We start from the raw sequence: 13,845 nt of genomic DNA on the forward strand, positions 1-13,845 counted from the left end.
CATTTTTTTGCATAGAATATAGTAGTACCCTTAGATTGATAGTTCGTCCTCATTTGTTCAGATTTGATTTTAAATCTTTCCTTCCATGTCACTTTCTTGTCCTTCTCAAGCACCTCATCTTTCAGAATGCTTGCTAAGATAGTTGTGTTATAGAAACTAAACTTTTGTGTGTTTCTATTCTTCTTCAAAAGAGCCTAATGCTTATAACAAACTTGAAGGAAAACTCACCTAATTGCAACAACCACAATATTTACTAGGAAATATCCAACAATCACAACAAGAGTGACAACATAAGCCATTGCATATTTGAACTTAACAGTCTCCACATAACATACATGACAAAGCTCCAACCTTCTAGTGACACAACCTAAAAGAGTGTAAGGATGGATGATGGAAACATGTCAAAAGACTGAGATCCATAGTCGAGGTTTCCATCAATTTTCATGCATATTAAATTGCTTGGCACTTAAGTCCTCTATCTGAGAAATGTGAATAGCTTGGCCATCTATCTACCTTATACACATATATGCAAGATCTAACGACCCAAAGAACTGAAGTCCAATCAGTGAATCGAAAACTACCATAATAAGTGCAAGTACATCACATCTTCAACTGACTGCATACTTCTCTAGATAGCTTCAAATATTGCTAGCACATTGCAATCTACTGACATTGAAACTGATCCCAAATGAACTGTGGTTTGCATTGCGGGTTATGAGGGGCATGCAAGTGTTACTTAAGTGATGTGCCGAACCACCACACAAAGCTCCTAGACCTACCTCTTTTCACTAAATCAAAATCAAATTTGGTATTGGAAAGAGGGGAATCAAGGGAAAGAAGACAAGATCTTTTCTCTAGATCATAATAATTCCCTATGGGAAAATTTTAGATTATTCATGGTTGGGATTCACTAAGTAAATCTATTATATTTTATCTATAGCACCACCTTCTTCTCGTACAAGAGTTTCCTTGTATCGACATCTCTTGACCAGTAGACTGCAGAGACACAATCTCCAAAAACAACAACAATGAACATCTCATCTGCATTAAGCTAATGTAAAAAGTTGGTAACAATGTGCCAATTGTGTACAATTTTGCTAAAAATTTTCCCATATTAGGCATTGTTTCTAGGTGTTGTCAATCCACCTTATGTGCGAGTCCTAACAAATAAATAGTTTTACGGAATCCACCGAAAAACCTCACAGAATCCATCGTGGAATATGCTTCCTGGAATCATATCCACACATTTTTATGGATTGGCCAATTCAAAATTGCCTCTATCTTTTTAGGATTAACGTGAATAGCATCAGAAAAAACAATCTAACCTAAGTATTCAATCTGCCCACAGAATCCACCATGGAATATGCTTCTTGGAATCATACCCGCACATTTTTAGGGATTGGCCAATTCAAAATTGCCTCTATCTTTTTAGGATTAACATGAATAGCATCAAAAGAAACAATCTAACCTAAGTATTCAATCTGGGTTTGGAAAATTTCGCTCTTGTTAAGGTTATCATACATTTGATTCTCTTTCAACAATTTGAAAACCAAAGATAGATGTTCACAATGCTCATTCTCATCCTTACTAAAAAACAATATATCATCAAAGAAAACAATCACACAATTCTGATACTTCAAAAATATATGATTCATCATACAACTGAAGTAGTTGGTGCATTGGTCAAACCGAAAGGCATAACAAGAAATTCATAATGACCAAATTGAGTTCTAAATGTAGTCTTAAAAATGTCAGGTGTATCCAAGCGTACTTGATGATATTTAGATTTGAGATCTATCTTACTAAAAATAGTGGCCCCTTGTAGTTTATCCATGAGGTCATCTACCTTAGGAATTGGATCTTAATAGTGATTTTGTTTAGGGTGCAATAGTCAATGCACATCCTATAGGTATGATTTTTTTTCCTAACTAATCGGACATGTGCACCAAAAGGAGAACTACTAGGCCTAATGAGTCCTCGATTTAACAATTCCTCAACTTATGTTTGGATTTGTTTTTGTTCAATCTGATTGTGCTTATAGGGCGCTTTACATGGTGGTTGAGAACCTCGAATTAAATCTATTTTATGGTCTTTAGGATGTGTAGGTGGTAAACTAGGTGGTAGATTAGCAGAAAAAAAATCTTTAAATTGTGAAAGAAATTGTGCATGCCCAAGATGTATCCGATTTTTCTTATCTTCAATTTCATTCACCCATAGTAAATATGATTTACTACATTTTCTCAATGCATGTTTAGTCTATGTGTGACTAAGTAGTGGAAAATTATCAAATATGTGCAATCCATGTAATGTAATTTGGTTTCTATTAAAATGAATTTTCATGGAATGTGTGGAATAATCTATGTCAATATTATATTTGTGACGCCGAGGCATTCCTAAAATAATATCACTACCTTGCAAAGGCACAACCAAGAAATTTTGGCGCTCAATATAATCATCAATCTTAATCTCTAAATCATTAACTTCTTGTGTACCATTGTATCTAGTGCCTAATAATGTAGCCTTTATGCGATAATGAGTTGGAATAGTAGATAAATTCAATTCTTTTACCAACTTTGTGGAAATAAAATCATGTGTGCTTCCATCATAATGCAAAACAATATTTTCTTGACTATGCACAAAAGCTTTCATTGTTAAGAATATATGAGGATTTGGCTTACCTGATAAAGTATTTGAAGCATCACGGATATCATCATCATCTTCAGTGAAGTCTGGCACATCTTCATGGTCCTCATCATTAGTCATTCCCAAGTGATTGATTTGAATAGCTTGCTTCTTGGACTGGTAATTTTTTGCTAAGTGTCTAGGCTGATAACACTTCTAGCAAATGATAGGCTTTACTTTGGAGACATTATTGGTAAGGGCTGAAATTTTGGATATATTAGGATTTGGCTAAAGAGAAGGCTTAGAGTTTGAATTTGTATTTGATGTAAACTAGGAGGTTGAGTCCAGGGTGTTCTTCCAAGTTGCAAGTGGTAACAGGGGCTTGCTCTAACTTCAAAACTTGTTTGGGAGTACCATAGTGTGAACAACCATTATTGAAGAGATTAAAAATTGACACCTTAAGCTTTAGTTTAAGCTTAGGAAATATCTTAAAGCTTTAGTAAATTATTGGCAGTGTGCAGGATGGCGGCATCTTGTTGACGGTGACGACCTCAGCGAGTACATGCAGCATTACTTGATTGAGAGATTAGAGCTTAAGCTTTCTTTAAGCTTAAAAATTTGAATAAATCAATTGCTTTATCTCTGAGAAAAAAAGACTTGAAGAGGAGACTTTCCGAGTAGTCCTCCACCTCCTCGAAGAGGTCCTTTGTGATTAGAGGGTACACCTGTAGGGGGTTCTTCACCGCTAGGAGCATACTTGTATTGTCAGTTTGTGGCCTGTAGAGCCCGTTCGTTCCATGACCTTTGCCTTTGCACAAGATGATAAGTGATTGGAAGCTCTTAATCTGAGCTTTTCTTTGATACTAACTGATGCATAGATCAGATGATCTATGCACATGTAATGAATGCTGGAAGGTCCCCAAGAAAAAAGAACTCTACAAAACCTTCATAAAAGTAAAAGAAAATTTTCATGACATGAGACAGAAAAGACAAATTGGGTAAATCTCCCCCCATGCCTTATGTGAGCGCTTCACAACGCATGTATTTATAGATTTATTTATCTATAAGCTCAAAAAGCCCACTTTACAAATAGCATTCTTTTGGCTTTTATGTTTGCTTTTGCCCAAATATAGAGTAAGGTGTTTGGGCATCCAAAAGTCGTGTTGTGCCCAAATACAAATATCTAATAATCAAATATTAAATCGGGCACATATGCACATACAAGATAATAAATGTTTTGTCAGTTTCTTTAAGAAATAAGCATGCTTAAATAAATATTGGTGCCACGCCTTTAGTGATAAGGCGCAGTCAAAATCTCCAAGCATGCAATATGAATTCTATTTGGAGTGATAGTATGCCTCTTGGTGGAAAGGTTCCAAGCCAAGAAAGTCCAAGTAGGACTTGTAACACTTCCGTGAGAGGTGACTGTGAAGAAAAAATTGATAGAATCATTAGGACTAAAAATGTGGATGACCATCCTATATGTGGTTCTCATTTTGCTCCTCGAAAGGCTCTTGAGAGACCTTTTCTATCTATCAGTAAATCATGCTTTTGGGTAGATGTTATTCCTCTTAGGAAGAGCATGATGCCTATGAGTGAGAAGTTGCAATTTGGATAGAGGCAAGTAAAGGCATCTTTTGTGAAGAAGATGTAGAATGCCAGAGGTCCACCTGTGTTGGATGGAAGTCATAAGTATAAGAGGCAATTTAGTCATAGCAACAAGTCCACATTGAGTCCATTAGACCAATGTGGCAAATTGTGGCAATGCAAGAATGTAAAGAGTAATGTGTGATGGGTTTGGAGGCCCAAAATCTCTAAAATTATGACTAGTGTGTTAGATGAAAGGCCAAGAATTCTAGGTGGACATACCATGGCTAATTCCCAAGTGGAGTGGATGAGACTAGAGGCCATAATGATAAATTTAATAGTATGCGCCACTTGGGGATGCATCTATACGATGGGCCTAGGATTGAAACTCTACCTAGTTTGGATTGTAACAATGAGATATGCAATAATTCAAATAGGGAAGGTGTAAATGAGCATAAATCTATGATTCTTTCTCTAGGAGGGGTCTTTGGGAACCTTGATGATCATACGTTTGAATGAAAATCATGGTTGGACACATGATCCCAATGAGATCATTCATTTAGCTAATAGCATCCAAGAAGGAATAGCCCATATTGATGTTATATCAGTGGTGCAAAGGATTGGACTTGTGGATATATAGAAGCCCAAGATTAAACTTCGATGATTAGATTGTAGTAAGATAAGTTGTATTTATAGCATGAGGCAAGCCCTCATATCTTATATCATTTTTTATTTATGTTGGTTAGTTTGATAAGATGTGATGTGTATGCCAGGAAGGCCGTGTATTTGATATATCAAACTAACCTATTCTCTTTAGGCCAAGAGGGCCATGTGTTTGTTTGGTGCAGGTATATTTGGTAGTTCTTTCTTTTAGTGCTGCATTAGGTAGGTTTGAAGGTGCACCTGGAGGGAACCAATTGTTGCATGGAAACTTTTTGTAGCCAATCTAGGTGATACCTTTCCTTTCCAAGTTCTTTTCCCTTAAGCAGAATGTATTATGTGCAATTTGGGCATTTTCTTTTCTTATTGGAGATCGAAAATCAAGGCATGAAGTCCTAGGATTAGGTGAGGTATATTTGAGGAGGTTTGAGTAGTTGTCCACTTCCTGTGAAGATATTGATGGGCATGTTAAGAGTTGTTTTAGAGGGTAGTCCTAGTGACCCTGTCCTTCTAGCACATTAGGGAGATGGTACTATGAATCCTTGTTACTTGTGAGGTAGTTAGAGGAGCCTACCAAATAAAAGGAAAAAATAATAAAAATAAATTAAATATATATAATATAAAGGTGTGTAAAAAGGAATTCTAACCCCTAAAATAAGAAAATTAAAAGAAAGAGAAATATCAAAGAGTTTATATTTATCACCTTGCAAAGGCCTAGTAGATTCTTAGGGATGAGTCCACACCCCAGGGTAGGGCCGATGCCTTATCTTTTTGGAGATGGAACTTTTCTGAAAAGGAAATGAGGATGGCTGGAGTCAAAATAAAAGTGAGTGTGAATAAAAAGGAACATGCGTCACCTTGCGAGAGCCTGGTAGATTATTGGGTATCGAGACTAGGGACCTTAAACTAATGCCATGTTCTCCTTGGGTCACAATATGTTTAGGTCCCTCCTTTTTACACATCCATGTTCAAATTAATGAAGAATAGATATTGAGCCAAAAGTAAAAAAACATAATTGAGACATGTTATATGAGTACTTGCCTAGTAGGAGTTCTTGGTCCAATTACCTTAGGTAAGGTAGGCAAGTTAGACCACCACTTTAGATGTCTTATTTGATCATTCTTTTAGCTAGTCTATGTTGGAACAATTGATTTGTAAGTAGGTCTCAAAGGGGTGTTTTTTTTGGAGAGAAAGAAGGAGAAGAAGTGAGCAAAAAATAAAAAATGCCATCGTGTTGGGCATTTGATGATTATTGCACGCGAGATCCTTTTCATTTCTTGCATATGATGGGTGAAATGAATTCCTCCCACTATCTTGTACGCGATAATGTAAAATTCATAGCCTGATATGAAGAATAAAGAATGTTGGTTTTTCAACCTTTATTTTTCTCTATCAAGATAGTCTTTCTCTCTCTCCTTCCTTTCCTCTTGTATAATGGTTATTCTTATGAGAGAAGGGGGATGGGTGAAAGAGAATGAGAGGTGAGAGTTATGTAAAAGATACAGTTTGTGGCATGTTTTGGGAGCAATGTGATGTACCATTATGTATGTTAGTGGCTATCTCAAGCGTCAATGGCCCTGGAATCCACACTAGCACCTCATTCATATCACCATTGTCATGTTGCTACGCGGTTACAGTGTGAAAAACTCTAGAGTGTGGCTTTCTTATTGGTCTGGAGAGCAAATGCCATTAACATTAGTGTTCCTAGTGTGGATGGTCCAAATCTACTAGATTTTTGGACTAGTTTAGTCAATTTTTTATATTTTAGATAGTATCTCTTGTAAAAATCCGAAAATTATAGACAACTTCTAGAGTAGGATGACATGTAAAAGAAAGCATCTAGCTTTCAGCCATTTTGAGAGGATTTTATGTAAAAAGAAGTATTGGTAAAATCACGCAACACGCGATCGCAGTTTTCAAGCAGTGAACAACACTCTAAAGTGGGAAATGAAGGAGTGATCTGGCAGAATTCTGGTCAAGTGTGTTGGTATTTTACCTCCCTTTCGGAGTTAACGGAAGCATCAAATTTGCGATCTAAGAATCATAGAGGAAGACATCATTTTATGCACATTTTTGTCTACAAGAGATTTATCTTCTCATAATGCAGAAATAAATTCACAGGCTTCACCTCTGTGAGTATTCTTCTACATCTTCTATTTCTTTCAATGAGTATTCTTCTACATCTCCTATTTCTTCCAACTCCTTCTCTTTTGTTTACTCCTCTCCTCCCTAAATCTCCCCTCACCCTACTATCTCTTATCCCCACGGTAGACTTTTGACCCCAAATGCTCCGACACTGTATATACGTGGTTTTAGGGTAAATTTAGTAACTTTTATAGTAAATGAAATGAAATTAAACAACTATTTTAGAGTCTAAAAAGGATATATAAATACTTAATTTTAATACTTCACATTTTGTTTGCTATTTTTTTGAATTTCTATTAAATGAATTAATAAAAAATACATAAATAGAGAAAAATATCAATAAATAGTGAGTTATCAAGAATGAATGAGAGAATTATAAGATATAATTATATTTCATATATAGATTCATATATCATGAAAATAAGTATCTTTTATTTAAATAAGGCATTTCCGTATAGTATGGGAGTGGTTTTGCTGACATTTCTCACGGTGTATAAAGGAATCCAAGTGTAAAAACTCAGAGAACAATTATTGAATAGAATGATTTTTTGCTACGCTTCATGAATAAGATGGCCATGTGTTATTAGTTCTCCCAAAGATAACATTAGTTGGGAGGACTCATTGCCTTTGGGGTGTGTTTAACAATGCCACAATAAGTAGAAAAATTATGAAAGGTATAAAGGAATGATTGTTACACATTCACACTTTGGTTGTCTCATTAAATATGTTTAGGCACATTCATTCACAGTTTACATACAAGCGTACTGTTGCATATACCATTGCACTGCAATTGTATTCTATTGATCAAGTGTATAAGATACATCTAAGCCATTGTCAAGATACTTAGGTCATAAGGGATATTAGTAAGGAAAGAGTGGAGTATGTTTTTTTGTTCTTTATGTATTAAGATCGTGCATCTTGGGGCTAATCCTTGGGGTGTAGGAGAGCCGTAGGAGCCACAAAAATTAGCTAGAGGATGCTCTTTTTTTGTGCATAATGAGGTGTTAGTCAACTATATGTATGGGATACTCCATCTACTTAGAGTCAAGATGGGTAGTATGTTGGAATATAGTTTGAAACTCATGTTCACAAACAAATTCCTTAGGTTAGTTATTTTGTAGCATCCAAACGCTCTTGGACTGTGAGGCCATGGGGGTTGTTCAGTGTGTGTAGAAGCCCACCAACTAGAACCTTAGATCTAGTGTGGGCCCATTTTTGGTCCTAACATCCCATTAGTAAGCAAGGGCCATATACTTTAGGCATATAAGATATGGTGGTGGTACAAAAAAGTTAAATTGTCTCCAAGAAAAATTTCACTAATTTTACAGATTAATTTGGCATAGATTAGAAGAAGCAAAAAGAACATGCCAAGACTCAAACATTACTCTTGGATTAAAAAGATTGAAACAAAAGAGACAATAAGAATATAATAACTCATGTGAAAATGACAAAATTTTACAAATGGCTGGCCTTTAGGGAGAGACATGACTCGAGGTGGGACTCAAGGAGTAGATAAGCAGACATTCATTCATCCTACATGGGCTCAAAGGGGATGTTTCATCTTCTTTGTTGGCATTTTCTCATTCTCATCAAACTCATCTCCCAAGGTTGGCAATTGTATAAGTAGTGTTGGCCCCCTTCGAGGAAGTGACTCTATAGCTAGCATTTTCTAGAGAGGCATGTTGTAGAGGTACCTTGCACTTCGTCCACCACAAGAATTCTAAATTTTTATTAGGATGTAATTTACCTAGTTCTTGGACCCCACTGCAATGGAATGAGTGGAATATGGTATGTAGTAATGCCACCTTCAAGATTGGCATCCATATTCAGTGCCAAATATCCACAATGCATATCGCTTCTCAATCATAATTATTTTCTTTGCGTTTATCAAAAGGGCGTACCCTCCACAAAACTTGGTCGGTACCTTGAGCACAAGAATGGGGAGCCTTACATTGTCCATAGAATATTCACTATGAAAAATGATAGCCTATAATAACAAAGTCATATATTCATATCAATATACAATCCTTCTCTGTAATACGTTGCTTGAAAGTGTTTTTGTACGTATGTACCTTTGTATGAACCGATTTGCCAATATATTGTGAGAGAGCCATAACTTTTTTGTTTCCAATTTTCTTGGAGCTACTAGCACTCGATATCCTTGGTCCCCAATTTTTCATAAGAAATTCATCACTATCAAGTAGCACCCACTTGAAAATATGGATTCTTAGAAAATAAGCCAAGAACCATTGTAGACTATAGTATGTACAATTCACATATTTGACTATAATATGTACATCTATGTCATCCATTGTCCACCTTGAGTCAACCTCACTAAACTAGGCTAACGCAGTGAGACTATAATCCTCATGGAGGTCTAGTGAACTTATAATGCCAGACATCAACACATAGTCTTGGTCATCTGACATCGTAAATGTAGACAAAGGTATACCTCCTTCCTCACCATATGAATCAAGTGGTAGAACATCCTATAGGTTGACATGGATAGTAATTAGAACTATGCAAAAAAATTGCCTTTACTAAGAAACTTCCACTCTCTCCTCCTCTGCATCAAAGGCTACAATCTCCTCTACCTCTTCAACCTCTCAATTACTAGATTGTCTCTTGTCATTAGAGTGCAATGCCACTTGTTGTGAGGTCCTTGCAAGTCATTTCCACCCAATAGGAGATGAAAAGAGCAAAGGAATGCAAAGGAAGAATGTAGTAGATGAAACCTCTTTGAGTTTACGGGGCAGTCCTTTCTGCCCCTATTAGTACCTTGGCTTTCTCTTGGCAACTTTGTTTGTTGGCAAAGACCTTCAGGTAAACATATTCCTTTGTATCAATGGTCACCGTGCCAAATGACATGATTATTTGGTATTCCTCCATTTGCTGAGCCAACATGTTTTCAAAGGATCCCAATACTTTCTCGATAGGAAGTGGTGACTTGAACATGCATGATAACTCAGGAGTAGAGGAGTGAGCACAAGCATTGTAGAGGAATAAATATATCTTTTTCTTTCGGATCTCGTCCACATCATCCTCCAATACCACTTCAAACTCCTTTTTTTTTGTGCCTAACGAAAAATCTAACAACTAAAAATGATAGATTTCCAAGCCAAACAAATCAATTTAAAACAAGCCTCCATCTCTTGGTGGTGAATCATAGTGCATTCAAGTGCACATGAAGGTCAACACCAACAAGTGATGCTCTTTACTTATTGATCCAATGAGGGGCCTCCCTCACTTGATGGTATCACATACTTCATTCAATGTAGAAAAGAGTCAAAACCAAGTGATATGGGAGCTCTTAAGCCTGGGAACAAGCCTCCTTCTATTGGTGGTAACCCATACTAAGTTCAATTGTACACAAGGGTCAACACCAAGCAAAGTGGGAGTATTTAAGCCGAGGGAGAAGCCTCCTTCACTTGGTGTGTTCCGTACTACATTCAAGTGCACTTGAGAGTCAACACTAAGTGATGTGAAGACCTTTAAACCTAGGGAGAAGCTTTCCTTGATTTATGGTGACCCATATGGTGTTGAGTGTGCACAAGCATCAAAACAAAGTGATATAGGTGCTATATAGCCTAGGGAAAAGCCTCCTTTACTTGATAGTGACCCATATCATATTTGAGTATGCATGAGGGTCAACACTAAGCTTCCCTTGCTCGATGGTGACCCATGCTACATTCAAGTGGACATGATGTCAAAACCAAGCAATGTGGGAGCTCCTTGGCATAGGTAAAAAACTCCTTCACTTAGTGTTGACCCATACTATTTCTAAGTATACATGAGGGCAACACCAAGTGAAACTCTTTGTCTAGTATTCTAGTGAGGGACCTCCATCACTTAGTGATTGACCATATAGCATTCAGTGCTCCATATGAGGGTCTAGATCAAGTGATATGGGAGCTCTTAATCTAAGGAAGAAGCCTCCTTAAATGCTTGGTAGTGACCTGTGTGACCCATATGGCATTCAATGTACATGAGTGTCAAAGCACTCAAGTATGCATGAGAGTCAGTACCAAGTGACACTCTTTGCTTGCTACCCTATTGAGGAGCCTTCATTGCTCGATAGTGACCCATATAGCATTCAATGGGTCAAAACTAAGCAAGGTAGGAGCTCTTAAGCCTAAGAAAAATCCTCCTTTGCTTGGTGGTGACCCATATGATCCATATGACATTCAGTGTATAGAAGGGTCAAAATTAAGTAGTGGGAGCGGAATCTTTTGTGCTTGGTGGTGACCCATACTTTGGTAAAGTGCATATGAGTGTCAATCCCAAGTAGGGCTCTTAAGCTTAGGGAGAAGTCTCCCTAAGTTTGTGGCCGATATGGCATTTAGTATACAAGAGAGTCAAAACCAAGCAATGTGAGAGCTCTTAAGACTAGGGAGAAGTCTCCTTTGCTTGATGGTGACCCATGTTGCATTCAAGTGTATATGAGAGTCAACACCAATCAATTCCCTTTGCCTATTGCACCATTGAGAAGCCTTCCTTGCTTTGTGGTGACCCTTGCTATGTTCAAGTGGGCATGATGTCAAAACCAAGCAATGCAAGAGCTATTATGCCTAGGAAAAAGCCTCCTTCCCTTGTTGGTAACCCATACTATGATCAACACCAAGCAACACTCTTTGCCACTGTCCTAGTGAGGGGCCTTTGTCACTTGGTGATATAACCAATATAGTGTTTAGTGCATACAAGGGTCAAAACCAAGGGATCTTGGGGCTATTAAGTCCAAGTAGAAGCCTCCTTTTTTTGATAGTGATGCATGTGACCCATATGGCATTCAGTGCACACGAGGGTCAAAATCAAGCAATGTGGGAGATCTTAAGCCTAAGGAGGAGCCTTGTTTGCTTGGTAGTTACCCATACTGTGTTCAAGTACACATGAGAGTTAACAATAAGAAATGTAGAGACCCTCAAGCCTAGGAAGAAGCCTTCCTTGCTTTGTGGTGACCCATATGGCATTCAATTTGTACGAGGGTCAAAAACAAGAAATGTTGGAGCTCTTAAGCCTAAGAAAAAGCCTTCTTTTCTTGGTGGTGACCCATATTGCATTTGAGTATATATAAGGGTCAACATCAAATGATGCTCTTTTCCTGTTGCCCTAGCAAGAGGTCTTGTTCATTCTATGGTAACCCATATGGCATTTCATATACAAAGGATCAAAACTAAGTGATGTGGAAGCTCTTAAGCCCACAAAGAAATACGGGAGCTCTTTAGCCTAGGGAGAAGCCTTCTTCACTTAGTAGTGACCCTTAGTGCATTTGACTGTACATATGAGTCAACACCAAGCGACGCTCTTTGCTCATCATCCCAGTGAGGGATCTCCCTTTGTTGGTGAGCTGTATGGCATTGAGTGCACATGAGGGTCAAAACCAAGAAACGTGGGACCTCTTAATTATAGAAAGACGACTCCTTGTCTTAGGGGTGATCCATGTGACCCATATGGTATTCACTTTATACAAGGGTCAAAGCCAAGTGATGTGGTAGCTCTTAAGCCTAGGGAGGGGCCTCCATCACTCTTTTGTGGTGATCCATATGGCATTCAATACACATAAGAATCAAAACTAAGTGGTGTAGGAGCTCTTAGGCCTAGGGAGAAGCCTCCTTTGATTTGTAGTACTATGTTTGAGTGCACATGGGGGTCAACACCAAGTGAGGTTCTTTGCTTGCTATCCTGGTGAGGGGCCTCCCTTTTTCAGTTGTAAGCCATGGTATATTCCAGTGGACACAATGTCAAACCAAGTGGTGTGGGAGCTTTTTAGCCTAGGGAGAAGCCTACTTTACTTAGTGATGAATCATAGTATGTCGGAGTACACATGAGGGTCAATAGCAAGAAAAAATCTTTGCCCAAAATTTGAGTGAGAGACTTCCCTCACCCAATGGTAATCAACATGGTATTCACTACAAGACAGGTTCAAAAGCAAGTGATATGGAAGCCCTTAAGCCTAGGAAGAAGGCTCCTTTATTTGGTGGCGACGCATGTGATCCATATAGCATTTGATATACATGAGGATCAAAATCAAGTGATGTGAGAGCTCTTAAGCCTATAGAGGGGCCTCATTCACTTTGTGGTGACCTTGACTATATTCAAGTATAGATGAGGGTTAACATCAAGCAATGTCGAGACTCTTAAGCCTAGGAAGAAGATTCCCTTGCTCTGTAATAACCCATATAGTGTTATGTAGACAACTCTAGGCACAATGTATCAAGTTGCAAAGTGTGAGAATTATCAAGGCAGACTAGGGAAGGTTCATAATATGCGGACATGCTAACTAGACTACCTTTCTGAGTTATAAGAGGAAAATCTCTCTAAAGCCATCGTCAATCTGTATTTTACCCAATCAGATTTCTTCGAGCTATCCTTAGGGTCTTATCTTATCATCTATTTGGATTGCCATCTAGGCTTCACAGTGGAAGCACACGGGTGGATAGAACCATCTTTATATTAGTTTGTTTGAATTTAAAGTAGTTTTCTTTTCTTCTCATATCTTCTGTGTGTTCTCTACTCCTTGCTCAAATTTTGTGCATTGTGCCTTTGAATTTCTATAGAGTTCATACGAGTGTCAAATGCAAGTGATGTGGGAAATCTTATGCCTAGCGAGGGGCCTCCTTTGCTTGGTGGTGACCCAAACCATGTTCAAGTATAGTTCAGGGTCAACACCAAGTGATGTGGGGGACTCTTCAACATAGGAAGAATCCTCCGTTACTTTGTGGTAACCGAGTTGGTGTTTAGTGTACATGAAGGTCAAAAGAAAGCAATATTGAAGCTCATGTGCCTAGGTAGAAGCGTCCTTCTCAATCACTAGCTCTTCTTTCAAAACCGTAC

Source organism: Lygodium microphyllum, chromosome 8 (assembly GCF_053477565.2).
Source record: "Lygodium microphyllum isolate KBCC chromosome 8, Lygodium_microphyllum_v1.1.10, whole genome shotgun sequence".
In the NCBI taxonomy this organism is placed as follows: Eukaryota; Viridiplantae; Streptophyta; class Polypodiopsida; order Schizaeales; family Lygodiaceae; genus Lygodium; species Lygodium microphyllum.